Source organism: Helianthus annuus, chromosome 6 (assembly GCF_002127325.2).
Source record: "Helianthus annuus cultivar XRQ/B chromosome 6, HanXRQr2.0-SUNRISE, whole genome shotgun sequence".
Classification (NCBI taxonomy): domain Eukaryota; kingdom Viridiplantae; phylum Streptophyta; class Magnoliopsida; order Asterales; family Asteraceae; genus Helianthus; species Helianthus annuus.
The window spans coordinates 94,278,808-94,293,067 of NC_035438.2; positions in this window are offsets into that span (position 1 = coordinate 94,278,808).

Here is a 14,260-nt window from a genome sequence, read left to right on the forward strand (position 1 = left end):
TCTCATCCTTCTCCTTCTTCTCGGGTCAACCAACATCAAGAACCTACTCGGTTTTAGCTCGGAACCGCCAACCGGAAGCTCATTCATCGATCCATCATACCCGCACACCTTGAATCTATAGCCGGTTAGTGGTTTTAGCTCTTTCTAGATGTTCATGTGTTAATAAGGTCACTATGTGTTACCATGATTCTTGCTTGTATTAATATAGGATGATGGTATAAATTTCGGATAAAAGATTTGATGCTTGATTATGTTTGAAAAGCATGCCTAGATAACTTAGGGTGAATGTTTATGAAAGTATGTGAGTATTCGGTTTTGTGGGGAGATAGTTTTGTTTCCGGTTAACAAGGGTTTGGTTAAAGGGGATTTGGACATGATGTTGGATTGAGTGTTCATGACTTTCATGATTTGAGATTGTGGTTAAATATTGCTTGAATAACCTGATTTTGGTTAATTGTCATTTGGATACTTGTGATTGAATATGTTGAATGTGTGAAGAACAATTTGAATGTGTTATGAACATGATAAATATTTGAAATTGTGCTTGTTTGATCTGTTTTGGTTTGTAATCAGACAAGAAAACATGTTTTAGTGGAAATGGTACATATTGGTCAGCAATGGTTCTAATGGTTCTAGGTTGCCCAAAAGGATCAGTGCTGCGGAAGGAAGTTCTGATTGTGACAGGTACCAATACAGATGTCATTCTGTCGGAATGGACAGGGCATTGATGGTGGCAGACAATATTAATTTGGTTGGTCGTAAGATAGTTGAAGGCTTTATTTTGCGAACAAATTGTTCCAAATCTTTTTTGATAAATTAAGAATACCACTTAATGTATTCCCATAAAGGTTTTCTTGATATTTCAAATATCAATTTACTTTCATATTCATTGTACTTTAAATAATTAAATTCGTACAAATATGGTTCATGAACATGTTTGTTGATATTTAAAAGTTTGTGATATATTGTTTTAGATACGACACTTAGAACTAAATCAATGAAGAATTTAAAACTAGTAAAATTCACTCGCACGTTGCGGCAAGTTTTATGTCAGAATTGGTTAGATTCATTAAGGTATCAGCACCCCCATTTTAATACCCGACGTTTAAAACCAAAAATAAAGTCTTGATACGACCAAAGTGATGTCATTAACGGTTCTATTAGTACCGGCATCATTTCCGTTGTCATTCCGTTGAAATGGACATGGCATTGATTATGCTAGACAATATTATAATTCCGTTAGTCGTAGGATACTTGAAGGCTTTATTTTGCAACAAAAAAAATGTTCCAAATTTCCTTTTTGATAAATTAAGAATAGCACTTAATGTATTCCCATAAAGTATTTCTTGATATTTCAAAAATCAATTTACTTTCGTATTAATCGTACTTTAAATAATTAAATATGCACATATATGGTTCATGAACTTGTTTGTTGATATTTAAACGTTTGTAATATATTGTTTTAGATACCATGCTCAAAAGTAAATTATTAAAGAATTTAAAACTGGTAAAATTCACTCACATATTACGGCAGGTGTAAGTAGGTATTGGTTCCATTCATTGCGATATCAGCACAACTAGATGTTTAAACCAAAAAATAAAGTCATGATATTACCAAAATGATGTCGGTAAGTAAAGATTCTAATGGTACCGGTATCACGACTGGTGTCATTCTATTAAAATCGACAGGGCATTAATGATGCTAGACAATATTGATTTGGTTGGTGGTAAGATACTTAAATGCGTCATTTTGCAAACAAATTGTTCGGTTCTGTTTTTTGATAAATTAATAATACCACTTAGTATATTCCTATAAAGGTTTTCTTGATATTTCAAATATCAATTTACTTTAATATTAATCGTGCTTTAAATAATTAAATACGTACAAATATGGTTCATGAACATATTTGTTGATATTTAAAAGTTTGAAATATATTGTTTTAGATACCATGCTTAGAACTAAAGTAGTACAGAATTTAAAAGTAGTACAATTCACTCACACATTACCGCAGGTTTTAGATCAGTATTGGTTATATTCATTACGTTATCAGCACCTGTATAACAATCAGAAGTTTAAAACCAAAAAATAAAGTCATGATATGACCAAAATGATGTCAGCAATGGTTCTAATAGTACCGGTGGCAATGGTTCTAATAGTACCGGTAACGGTATCAATGTTGTTCCTTCGAAATCGACGGGGCATTGATGATGTTAGACAATATTAATTTGGTTGGTTGTAAGATACTTAAAGGCCTCATTTTGCATACGAATTGTTCCATATTCGTTTTTGATAAATTAAGAATACCACTTAATATATTCTCCCATAAAGGTTTTCTTGATATTTCAAATACCAATTTAATTTGATATTGATTGTGCTTTAAATAATCAAATACGTACATATATGGTTCATGAACATTTTGTAGATATTTAAAATGTCACACCCTCAAAATCCACATGCGGGGTTTTACCGCGAGGTATGCGACTGACAAGGATCAAGCCACTAATCATGTTGAACAAATATTAAAGTTATTAAAAATCATCAGAATCAACACGATTAGTGATTAAGTTTTAAATGTCCAAAACATAGTTTAAATCAACAGCAGAAGCTAAATGTGAAATCCAGACATAAGTTAAAAACCACAGTGTTCAATAAAATTTAAAACCAATAGTAAGTACCTAATACTTGACTGTAGTAAGTTGTTATGCCCCATATCAATGTCTATCGTCATTGATTTAAAGTCAAGGTCAAAAGTTCACGCCCGGCTCCTTGCACGGTGTGAGGTTTATCGAACCTAGTAGCGCTATTAACTAGTACCCCGTTTGCCAAACCTAGCAACTAATCGGTATAATGCGTAGGGACTTTTCAGATAGAGTTTCGTTTAGTCTGCTAAAGACATGAAATATAAACTACGGTATTTAATAGGCAATATTCCAACCGAGGAATATAGAGTAGTCCTGTGTAGTTCCCAAACCTGGGAATGCATACTTCTAGTAAATGTGTGAACTCACCTTAGTTTAAGCTTGGTTAGATTTAGATGGAGAAATAATGAGGATAGTCAACCACGTCCTAGAATGATTACCATTTAATTCGTTAGGGTGTGTTCATGCAATACTTGAAATTCTACATTCATCTAACATATAATACACAGCACGTTGACACGTGAACATTTAACCGAATAGTTACACGCACATCACCATAACATTCAACATTTTAAACAATTCTCACATAACTATCAATCAAGTCCAGGCATTCCATGATAATATAAGCAACATGCAAACACATATAAATCAACTTGTGATAATTCAGCTTTAACTCCTAAAACTGGCACTACTAGAAAACTGCTACTATTCCTACCAAAATTTCCTACATATTTCCTACGAACGAAAGTGCCAACACTTTTCCCACGAAATTCTGACGAACAAGAAAGGGTCTTAGTTTTGTGACAAAAAAAAGCGACAAAAAAGCCACAAATTGTTATGCGTAGGAAAAGTGTCAGAAATTTCCCACGGATTTCCGACGGAATTCGTTTTCATTTTAACTATTAGTCGGAAATTCGTAGGAATTGGTATGCGTAAGAAATGTGTCGGAAATTTTCGACAGAATTCTGACGGAATTCGTTTTTCTTTTAATGATTAGTAGGAAATGCGGAGGAATCCAATTTATCGTAAAAAAATATTCATAATAAACAAAATTAATGATATTAAAATATAAATTTTATTATTTAATAAAAATAAATGTTATTCCTAGATTGATTCCATAGGATATGTGTTGGACATTCCTACAGATTACTCACGGAATGGATAATATTTTTTGTAATACACATATATTTTATATTTAAAACACATTTAAAAATACTGACGCAATTCCTATTAAATTCGTAGGAAACGTGTAGTAAAATACTGACGCAATTCCAGCGAAATTCGTTTTCATTTTAATCATTAGTAGGAAATGCGTAGGAATCCAATTTATCATAAAAAATATTATGGTAAATAAAATTAACGATATTAAAATATAAAGTATTTTTATTTAATAAAAATATATTTTATTTCTAAATTAATTCCGTAGGAACTGTGTTGGAAATTCCCATAGATTACTCACGGAATGGATAATTTGTTTTTGTAATACACATATATGTTATTTTTAAAACAAAATTATATATATCTGTAGGAAATGTATAGGAAAATACTAACGCAATTCCTACAAAATACGTTTCCTTTTAACAATTCGTCATAAATCCGGTGACCGAAGTTCGGAACTCCATGCTGTAACCCGGTCTATTAGGGCATGTATGACTTGTAAATCTTCGTTACGATATAATAGCACCCAATACAACGTGTTGTAACCCTTCAACATCGAATGTTTCATAATAAAGGCCTGAACGATCCATTATATATCGAGGCTTAACATAGTCTATTAGGGCATGTATGTGACAACCGGTAATTAACGGCTGCTAATTACGCGATTAACAAAATTTGAAGGCAATAATAAATAGTGTTTAAGGAACGAATTAACTTAATTAGGCTCTTGGTATGCCTAGGAACGCCTATCTGACTTTACAGTGCGCGTATGGTGATTTTTGGGAAATCTGTTGAGCGTTAAACGATAACGAACTGATGTTGGTGCATACGTCCGTTGACTTCGTCTTGTATCGAGTCTTACATTGTTCATGGCACGGAGATCGAGAAAATGACAAGAAAGCTAATTCCGCTTGAAGGCTTTAATTCCGCTTGAAGAGATCACATGTAATTTCGCACGGAATTACATGGTAATTCCGCTTTAATGTTTAATTCCGTTTGTAGTGATTCTGTTTGTATGTGTTGAAGCGGAATTAGGTGTGTCTATAAATAGTGGTCATTCCGTGTCATTTGGAACGGAATTAGGTTGAGGTTTTCCGACGGCGAAGCTCTGTCGAAGTCTCTACAGACTTGTAATTGTTATCAGATCAATAGAAAGATAGTTAAAAGTGATATTCTAGCTGAAACACACACAATATGTCGGTTTCCGCCTTTCATATTGTGTAGAACGCCTCTGAACGACTCGTTTCGGGTCCGACAACGATCCTACATGTGGTATCAGAGCTCAGGAGGAGTTCTGCAGATTTCAGCCTGATTTCATCTCATTTTCTTACTTCTACACCTTCTTTTATCAATTGAACAAGTTTTTACGGTTAAAATGGCCTGAATTTTTCCCAATACAAGTGAAACAGTGTTTTAACGAATCCTTGAAAGAATTGGACCATAATTCAATCTAAAACTGACAAAACTTGTAATTCCATTTGACAATCTGTTCGAACATGGTGACATCAGCATAATTTCGCTTGAAAGTGTTCTTTAATTTCGCACGGAATTACACTGTTTAGTTAATTTCGTTTGACATTACATCTAATTCCGCACGGTATTAGAATTTCGTTTGTATAATCCCATTTCAAACATAATTTCGTTTGAAAACTGATTAATTTCGCACGGAATTACCTGATTTCGTTTGAAAATCTCTAATCTCGTTTGAAGTTGTGTGCAGGTTAATCTCGTTTGACTGGGTAATCTCGCTTGAAATGATCTCGTTTGAAGAATTTAATTTCGTTTGAAAGTGTCTGTTGTGAACCGAATCATGGATGAAGAATTCTACAACACATTTGCCACATCCCCGACTACTCCGGCTACCATTGTTCAAAACATGAACTTGGAAAATGAAATCGGAACTTTGCAAAAACCCCCGAAGCTTATGGGTATTGAAGAATACCATAGCTGGAAAGAAAGATTTGAGAACTGGGTTCAGGCAAACCATCTAAGAGCTTGGGAAAGCATTGAAACACAACATGTTAGACCACAGACAGCTTTGAATGTTGACAAAATCATCTCAGAATTTTCAGACAAAGAGAGAGATAGTTATAAAGGAGAGAAAATGATGATCAGTCTTTTACAACAAGCGGTTCAAGAGGATATATGTGTTTTGCTTCAGCATGATGGGAGTGCGTTTTCGATTTCGGAAGCACTTAAGAAAAAGTTTAAAGGAAGTACAGAGATGTTAAAGAGTAAAGCATCTTTGCTGAAAAAAGAGTTTGAGTTGTTTACCAGTATACCAGGGGAGACTACAAAGAGTCTTACTAAGAGATATTGTCATCTTGTGCGTACCATGTCTCAGTTGAAAATTACTAAAACTCCAGCAGAATGGGTTGAAAAGTTAGCTGACGCATTACCACAGAAAGAATGGGGTACTTATCTCATGATCTTAAAGAATTCAGGAGAGTGTAGTAGATTGTCAATTGGACAGTTTATTGAAAAACTTGAGGCACAGGATCTTGAACAGCAAAAGATTGCCAGAATGAACAGCTCGAGCAATCCACAAGACATCAAATTCTACTACAAAGGAAATGTTCAAACTGTTGAAGCAAGTCCAAAGATCCAAACTGCTTTTAGTACAGGAAATTCATCTGGATCAGTCAGTCAAAGTTCAATCAACACTAGTGGATTTTCAGATGTCAATCCTCCAAGTGTTCAAAGTTCAAATGTTGGTAATGGACATATGGTTCAGTGCAATGTTGCATTGCATCTTCAAAATGGTCAGAATTTTTCTGAAGAAGTGGTTAAAAGTCATATGGCATTACTGGTTACTGCTTTGGAATCTTATGAAGGATTGATTGCTGGAAGAATTGGTAATCCTATGCTAACCAAGGAAGATTACGATCAGATCCATGCAGAGGAATTGGAGCTCATGGATATAAAGTGGTGCTTAGCTAGTGTCTTGAGGAGAGCAGAAAAGTTTAAAATGATTACAGGAAGAAATGATTTCTTAGATGCAAATGTTTCTAATTTAGGTTTTGATAAATCTAAAGTTACGTGTTTTCGATGCAGGGAGAAAGGACATTTTAAGCGAGAATGTAAAAATCAAGAAGCAAGTGGAGCAAAGAATCCGTTTGGTGGCCATGATTACTATCGGAAGGCTATATATCAACAAATCGCTCATCAACCGCATCAACAAAAAGAACCACAAACGGCACATGCTAGAATGATCGAAGATGCTAATAAGAAAGCTTATTATGGTATCATTGATCAAGATGATGACAAAATGGTTCCAGGCTTTAGCTGGGATAGATTTGTGGATGAGAATAAGGAGTTTAAAGCTTTCATTGCTCAAATTGTTCAAAAGCCAGAATTGATGAAAGAATGGATAGCAGTGTTGTCAGAGGAAGAGAAGAGTCAAGATGAAGAATCTGTTTCTTCAGAAAATAGTTCAACAGAAAGCAGTGATGATGATGATGAAGAAATTGAACAGATAAATGTTGGAAAAACTCATTTATCTTCTGACAGTTTTGAATTTTATTTTGTAGATAAATTGAAGAAACTCAAAGAGAGAAAAGCTGCTAAAGAAATGAAAGCAGTTAAGGTTGTTGAGAAGATAGTTGAAGTGGAAAAGGTAGTTGAAGTCGAGAAGATTGTGGAGATTGAAAAGATTGTTGAAGTCACAAAACCTTGTCTTACATGTTTGGAACCCTGCAAACAATGTGAAGATAAAGATGAAAGGTTTAGTGAGCTTGAAAAGTTGAAAGAGAAGTTACTGTTTGATGTCAAAAATGTAAAAGAATCATACGATGTGTTGAACAGAACTGTGAATAATTTGCAAAGGACAAATTCAGAAAGAGAAGATGCTTTGACAATGATGAATGCAACAATGATGTCGAAGCAGAAAGAGATAAATTTTTATATTGAAGAATGTGCAAAATGGAAGCAAGAGTTGGAAACTGAGAAAGCTGAAAATGAAAGAATCAGACGATTACTGAGAAGTTATTCGAATTCTGATTACTTAACTGACAGAATTTATCCAACTGTTGCAGGTTTTGAAGTGTTTGAAGACAAGAAGTCGAAGAAGAAGGATACTGGTAAGAAACAGAGTGTTAGTTATAATAAGTGTCCGCCTCCGATTTGGGAAGGGTATTCGCCTAGAAAACCGAATGAGGAACAAGTAAAAAAGGCAGTCAATATAAAGTTAGAGTCCGAGCTAACCGATGCATTACCAGACAATATTGACATTACTTTCACAGCGTCCGACACAGATCATGAGTCTGAGTTAATAAAAAGGATGGTCGATCAGGTGTTGGATAAGGATGAGGAGTCTGAGTCAATGTCCGAGTCTGGGAGTTCAAGTTCGTCTGTCAAGAGTTCTAAGTCGTCGGGAAAACGGGTGTATAGTAAAGAAGTTTTGTTGTCAAAATCTAATTTGAATGACGAAACATTTGAAGTCGCATATACTTTGAATGATTGTGACAAATTATATTTTGATAAAGAGTTTCCAATAAGAGGTGTTAAAACTGAAATGATCAAAAAGGTTTTCAAGCTGACAGAAATTAATATTTCTGAAATAAAAGAAGTAAATCTTTCTACAAAACTTAATCCTTACACCTCAAGAATAAAGCAAAAAATAAACAAGGAAATGGGTTATAGTTCTGGTTCAGGTTATCGAAAGAAACCAAACCACAACGGTAATTCAAAAAGAAAGGACTTGGTTTTATTTCACCTGAAAATTATAATAATGAGAAAATTTCTAAAAATACAAAATTTGTTTTAGGTACATCTGCTGAGGATGAAAAGAAGAGCTCATTCTGGAATCAGTCAAATCAGAAATTTCATGCTGAAAAGAAGAAAACTGAAGCTCATCAGAGAAAAGAGACAAGAACTTGTTACAGGTGTCAAGAAGTTAGTCATATTGCCTGGAACTGTCCAAAGGCAACCAACACAAAACAGGGAGTCTCAGAAAAACTCAAAGAAATAGTTGTTGATAATACCTAACCAACAACTGAGAAATTTAAAGTGTTTAAAAATTCAACATATGAAGTTGGTGAGTGTTCGAAAAGATTTTACAAACGAAGGGGAAATCTTGACAACCAAGCATGGGTTGTTAAGAAATCAAATGTAAAATCTGGTGATGAATCTGATTCCATAAAATGAGAGGAGCCACAAGTTGTTAAAAATGGTGAAAACTCAGTTCCGCCTTTGGATGATGTTCATTTTCCACCATTGCGGACTGAGAATTTTAAATCGAAGGTTGGTAAAGTTGAGATCTCGAATCAATTTTATTCTGAAAAGAATGAATTTGATGTTGAGAAAGCTTTTAATGGGAATGTGAAGAAAATTTTTGGGAAGATGTTCGAGGGAAAGGTTAAAGGGGTTAAAGACTTTTAAGCTACAAAGAAAGCAACTTATACCCTAACTGCAGATGAGTTAGTATCACCCAAGGCTGGTCAGGCTTGGGTGGACATTTTCTTTAATTGAAAAACCTGACTTGCCGGAGCTCCCAAGATGGTTATCACCGAGCATGAATCAACATCTTTCTTAATAATTGATTTTGTGAAAGAATATTAAAATTGTTAAATTCTACAGGTTGTGGAATTGCCGGAACTCCCAGGTTGGTAAGTGAGGAGTAGGAATCGGCATATCTCTAAAAAAAAATAAAAAAAAATTAATTAATTTCATCTTACATGTGGTACAGAGGTTTGTGCATATTAGTGATTCATCAAGGTCATTAGGTTGAACTTGATGTAATTTTCATACATGTGATATTTTTGAAAAACAAGATGATGAACCCCGAACCTACAAATGGTTTTAACAAAACTAATTTTCCGGAAAAACCATTCTGATTAAAACAAACTTAAGTGTTTTGAAATCTTAATGGAAAAATAGTTTGTTTTAAGGGGAGTTCTGATTGTTTATGCCAAGAGGATGGCGATTTGGGTCGATTCGATAACAGTTGTCACTTTACTTGTACAGTTTGTTTTTCAATTTTCTTTAAATGTGTTTGAATTTTAGGGGGAGTAAAAATTTCAGAAAATCCAAAAACATTAGAAAATATTGAAAAGCCAAAAATATGATAAAATCAAAAATGAGTTTGGTAGTGAAAAGAGGAAATGATAGTACATCAGTGGACTCTCACAACACGCTAAAGAATTGGAAAGTCAAAATGTGATAAACAATCTCACTGCGGATGTGTCAGTAGGTTTTTACACATTTAGTAGATTGTGACGAGATATAAACCTAAATATTCAAACTTGCTTATATCGTGGGGAACATTTCTTGGATATATGGGTAACCCCCGAAATCCTGTTTGAAAGGTCCCTCTTTCTGAGATACTAGGTCTTTATACTCAGTGTTATGTGTTATCTGGGATATTATCCCGGGACTTCTAATTTTGCGGAAGCAATAGCCTAGTCCCCGCATAATACTTTCTGCTTGCTTGAAATATAGCGCCGCCCTCAGCATAAAAAATGATGAAACATTGAAAAATGCTAATCATGTGCTGTTGAATAAAAGATCCTCTAAAGGGGACACACCAAAAGTCGAGCTGTCATCTCTCTGCTGAATGGAAGTTCTGACCTGAGCTCTCACGGTTTCGCATCTAACCCTTTACAGATATCATCTAGGTATACTCACCTGTAAGACTGAATATTGGGATCTGGATACGGGAGTATATTCAAGTGGTGGGAGACGCGAATAAGTTTAAGTGCTTAAAACATTAAACTCGTATCTCGAAACAGTTGAACTTTGTGTGAAAATTTAAGTGGACCAGTATACTGACAATCTAAGTGAATTGTTTAGAACATAAAATGTTTAAAGCTTAATGGTGTTAGTGATTTATCTCAAAAACTGCTATGATCCTCTTATACAAACTAACAAAAAATATTGTTTGTAAATATTTCTTTACTGCTTTGCTTTCTATTTCTAAAATCCAAAAAGATTTTCAGTGTGTTTTAGCATAAAACTTTTGAAAAGTCAAAAAGATTTTCGACAACTGGTGTTGAAGAGCTGATTTTCAAAGTTCCAAATGCTAAACATGATGATTAATTTTGAGAGGGAGTCTTGATATATAAATTTGTCAAATGTTAAAGTTGTGAAAATTATTATGTGGCAGAGGATGTGCAGGATAACCTGGATCCTGAGTAGAATGTGAGCCACGTTACGATTCTGGAGCTGATGATGCTGATGAACTTAAGGAATCAAGAGATCTGATCAAGAGAATTATAGAGCTAGAGAGATAGGTCACGATCCTGATCCTGAAAAAGCATGTCAAGAGTAGGAGTCTGTTGATGCTGAAGAGGAGAGTAAAAGAGAAGATTGAAGAAGTTTTACACTGTAAGATACTTCAGAGAGGAGCAGTCAGACCGATAAAGACTGAAGACGTTGAAGATTCGACACTTAAGACTCGTCAACATCCAAGGGGGAGTCTGTTCGTGCATACGTCTGTCGACTTCGTCTTGTATCGTGTCTTGCATTGTTCATGGCACGAAGATCGAGAAAATGACAAGAAAGCTAATTCCGCTTGAAGGCTTTAATTCCGCTTGAAGAGATCACATGTAATTTCGCACGAAATTACATGGTAATTCCGCTTTAATGTTTAATTTCGTTTGTAGTGATTCCGTTTGTATGTGTTGAAGCGGAATTAGGTGTGTCTATAAATAGTGGTCATTCTGAGTCATTTGGAACGGAATTAGGTTGAGGTTTTCCGACGGCGAAGCTCTGTCGAAGTGTCTACAGACTTGTAATTGTTATCAGATCAATAGAAAGACAGTTAAAAGTGATATTCTAGCTGAATCACACACAATATGTCTGTTTCCGCCTTTCATATTGTGTAGAACGCCTCTAAACGACTCGTTTCGGGTCCGACAACGATCCTAAAACTGACACTGGACAAAATACTGACAACGCCGACAAATACGAAGTTTATACGTATAACTTATACATATGAATGTGGTTTTGCGAAAAATCATGCTTTCGAACGTCACAAAACGCAAACGTGAAACGTGACTGCAGGAATGCACCGACAATGAAACAGAAACATCGGTCACGCGTATTACCTTCAAAACTGAAATATTATGAAATATTTAGCTTCATAGTCGAATTTTAACATCCACAGATGAGATCGGATCGAAAAACAGATTAAAAACGACAAACGAAACGTTTTGCGCGATTTTAACGCAACCGGCGAACGAACGCGACCAACTTCAATTTCCGACATAATTTTTAGTGTTCTGAATCTAAAAATTTATTTTACGACAACCTACGACATTCGGGAGTGAAAACGGTCCATAGAAATGTCATTGGACCACACGAAGTGGGCCTAGGCCGACTTGAAACCCTTGATATAAATACCTCACTTAAATTTTTCAAAAACCCTAGCCCCCACTTTTCTTTTTAGCCGACACCCCCACTGGTTCCTCTCTTTCTCTCCACATCACATGCCTCTCTCTCTCTCTCTCTCAAAATTCCGGTGACCGGAGATCGGAACTCCGGTCGTTTTCTCTGACCGTCGCACACCCCAACACCCTCCTTTCTTCTTCTCCGGTCTTCTTCACCCGCACCCCCTCGTTCTCACCCTCCTTCTAAGGCCGGCCAGCCACCAGCCGCGTTCCGATGATGATGATGATACACGGATGATGATGATGTTGATAGACTGGTGATGGGGATGACGACGTGAAGTTGACGATGACGGCGATGGTGCGCCGACGACGGCGGACACGTGGCTCCGGTAAGTGACTCGGCCTGAAATTTTGTGTTATGTAAGTTTACTCAAACATGAAATTCATAAGGTCATGTCTTGATTTAGATGCCATATTAAATGTAGGCCACGCACTTGTGGGTTTACTTTGGGCTTTAGTAAAAGAAAAGCATGTTGGTACCAACAACCTGGTAAAGTGCAGGTTGGAAAATGTCACAGGTTTTAAGTAAATGTTATTTTTGAGTCAAAAATATTAACTTGCATACTGGCGGTGTTTGGGTTAGCTTATTTTGGAGCAACTTATGACTTATTGACTTATAAAAGTTAATAAGTTGTTTTTGTAGAGTTTGGATTAACTTATTTAAGAAGATTTTGTGTGTTGAGAAGTTATTTTTGAGAAGTTAGAATTTCTAACTTCTCAACTTATGACTTATATAAGTTAATAAGTCCTTATTGAGAAGGAATCCCAAACACCCTATGTTACATAATTTGTTGGATTTGGAAAATATGATTATAATAGGTCAATGGTATTAGTAAACTACTAAACTCACTGGCACCTTTGTATAAGTGTACGATGGAACTTTGGTATGTTGTATATAAAGATATGTGAATATATTATTATATAGTTGTTATATAGTAAGTTGAGTGAAATAGACGTTCGACATAATTTTACCAATTCGATGTTGACCGAGGGTTAATGCAACAATGCACCGGTCACGCATCTAGTATAAATATGATATGTGAATATATGATTGTATAGTTGTTATATATTGAAGACGTTGTTGCCTATATTTATTTGCTATTAGTTTTCGTTGATGATATTTGTAACAACTTCTACTATTTACATATTTTTAGATGTGGAACAACATGAGAAAGGCCACTGACAATGCCATACATATGTTGCTGAAGGAGTTGATGCTGATTCTTTTAAAGAGTTAGGTATTCCATTAGTTTAGCTTTATATATAGATTTTGAAATTGTATGTAGTTTGTAATTTAATGTAGCTTGTTATACATTTAGCAGATAAATTGTAATTTGACCGGTTTATTTCCAAATTTAATGTGATTGGGTTGATTTGAAAAGGTTTGAATTGGTGTACATATACTGGCTTGATTTGTTCGGGTTTTGAATGGGCTCGAAAATGTCAAATTATATATTTTTTCCAGCTTACATTTTAAGACGGGGTTCATCATATAATATTTAATAATTTTCTAAATATGTATTTTGGATCAAAAGACGGGGTTCATCATCTTTTAAGACGGGGTCTACTTTAAACCCGTCTAAAAACCCCGTCTTAAAGCTCAAATCACCCCGTCTAATGCTCTGTTTTGTAGTAGTGTGTATCCGTAGGAAACATGTAGGAAAAAGAATAAAAAGGTTTCGTCACATTCCATTGGAATTGTGTAGGAAACAAAGATAAATTCGTAGGAAATGTGTGGGAAAAAATAATACATTCTGTTGGAATTATGTAGGAAAAAAACTAATTTTGTAGAAATTGTGTAAGAATTAAAAACATATTTCGTTGGAACTGTGTAGGAAAAAAAATATTTCCGCAGGAACTATGTAGGAAAAACGAATACATTCCGTTGGAATTGTGTAGGAAGAAAAAACTTTCCGTAGGAATTGTGTAAGAAAACTAAAATATATAAAATATATATAATAAAAATAAATATAACTGATTTAAACACAGAATTTTAAAAAAGTAATGTTTCGTGGGAAATGCGTTGGAAAATTAAGAAAATTACTTCCGTGAGAAATGTGTAGGAGAATTCTAAT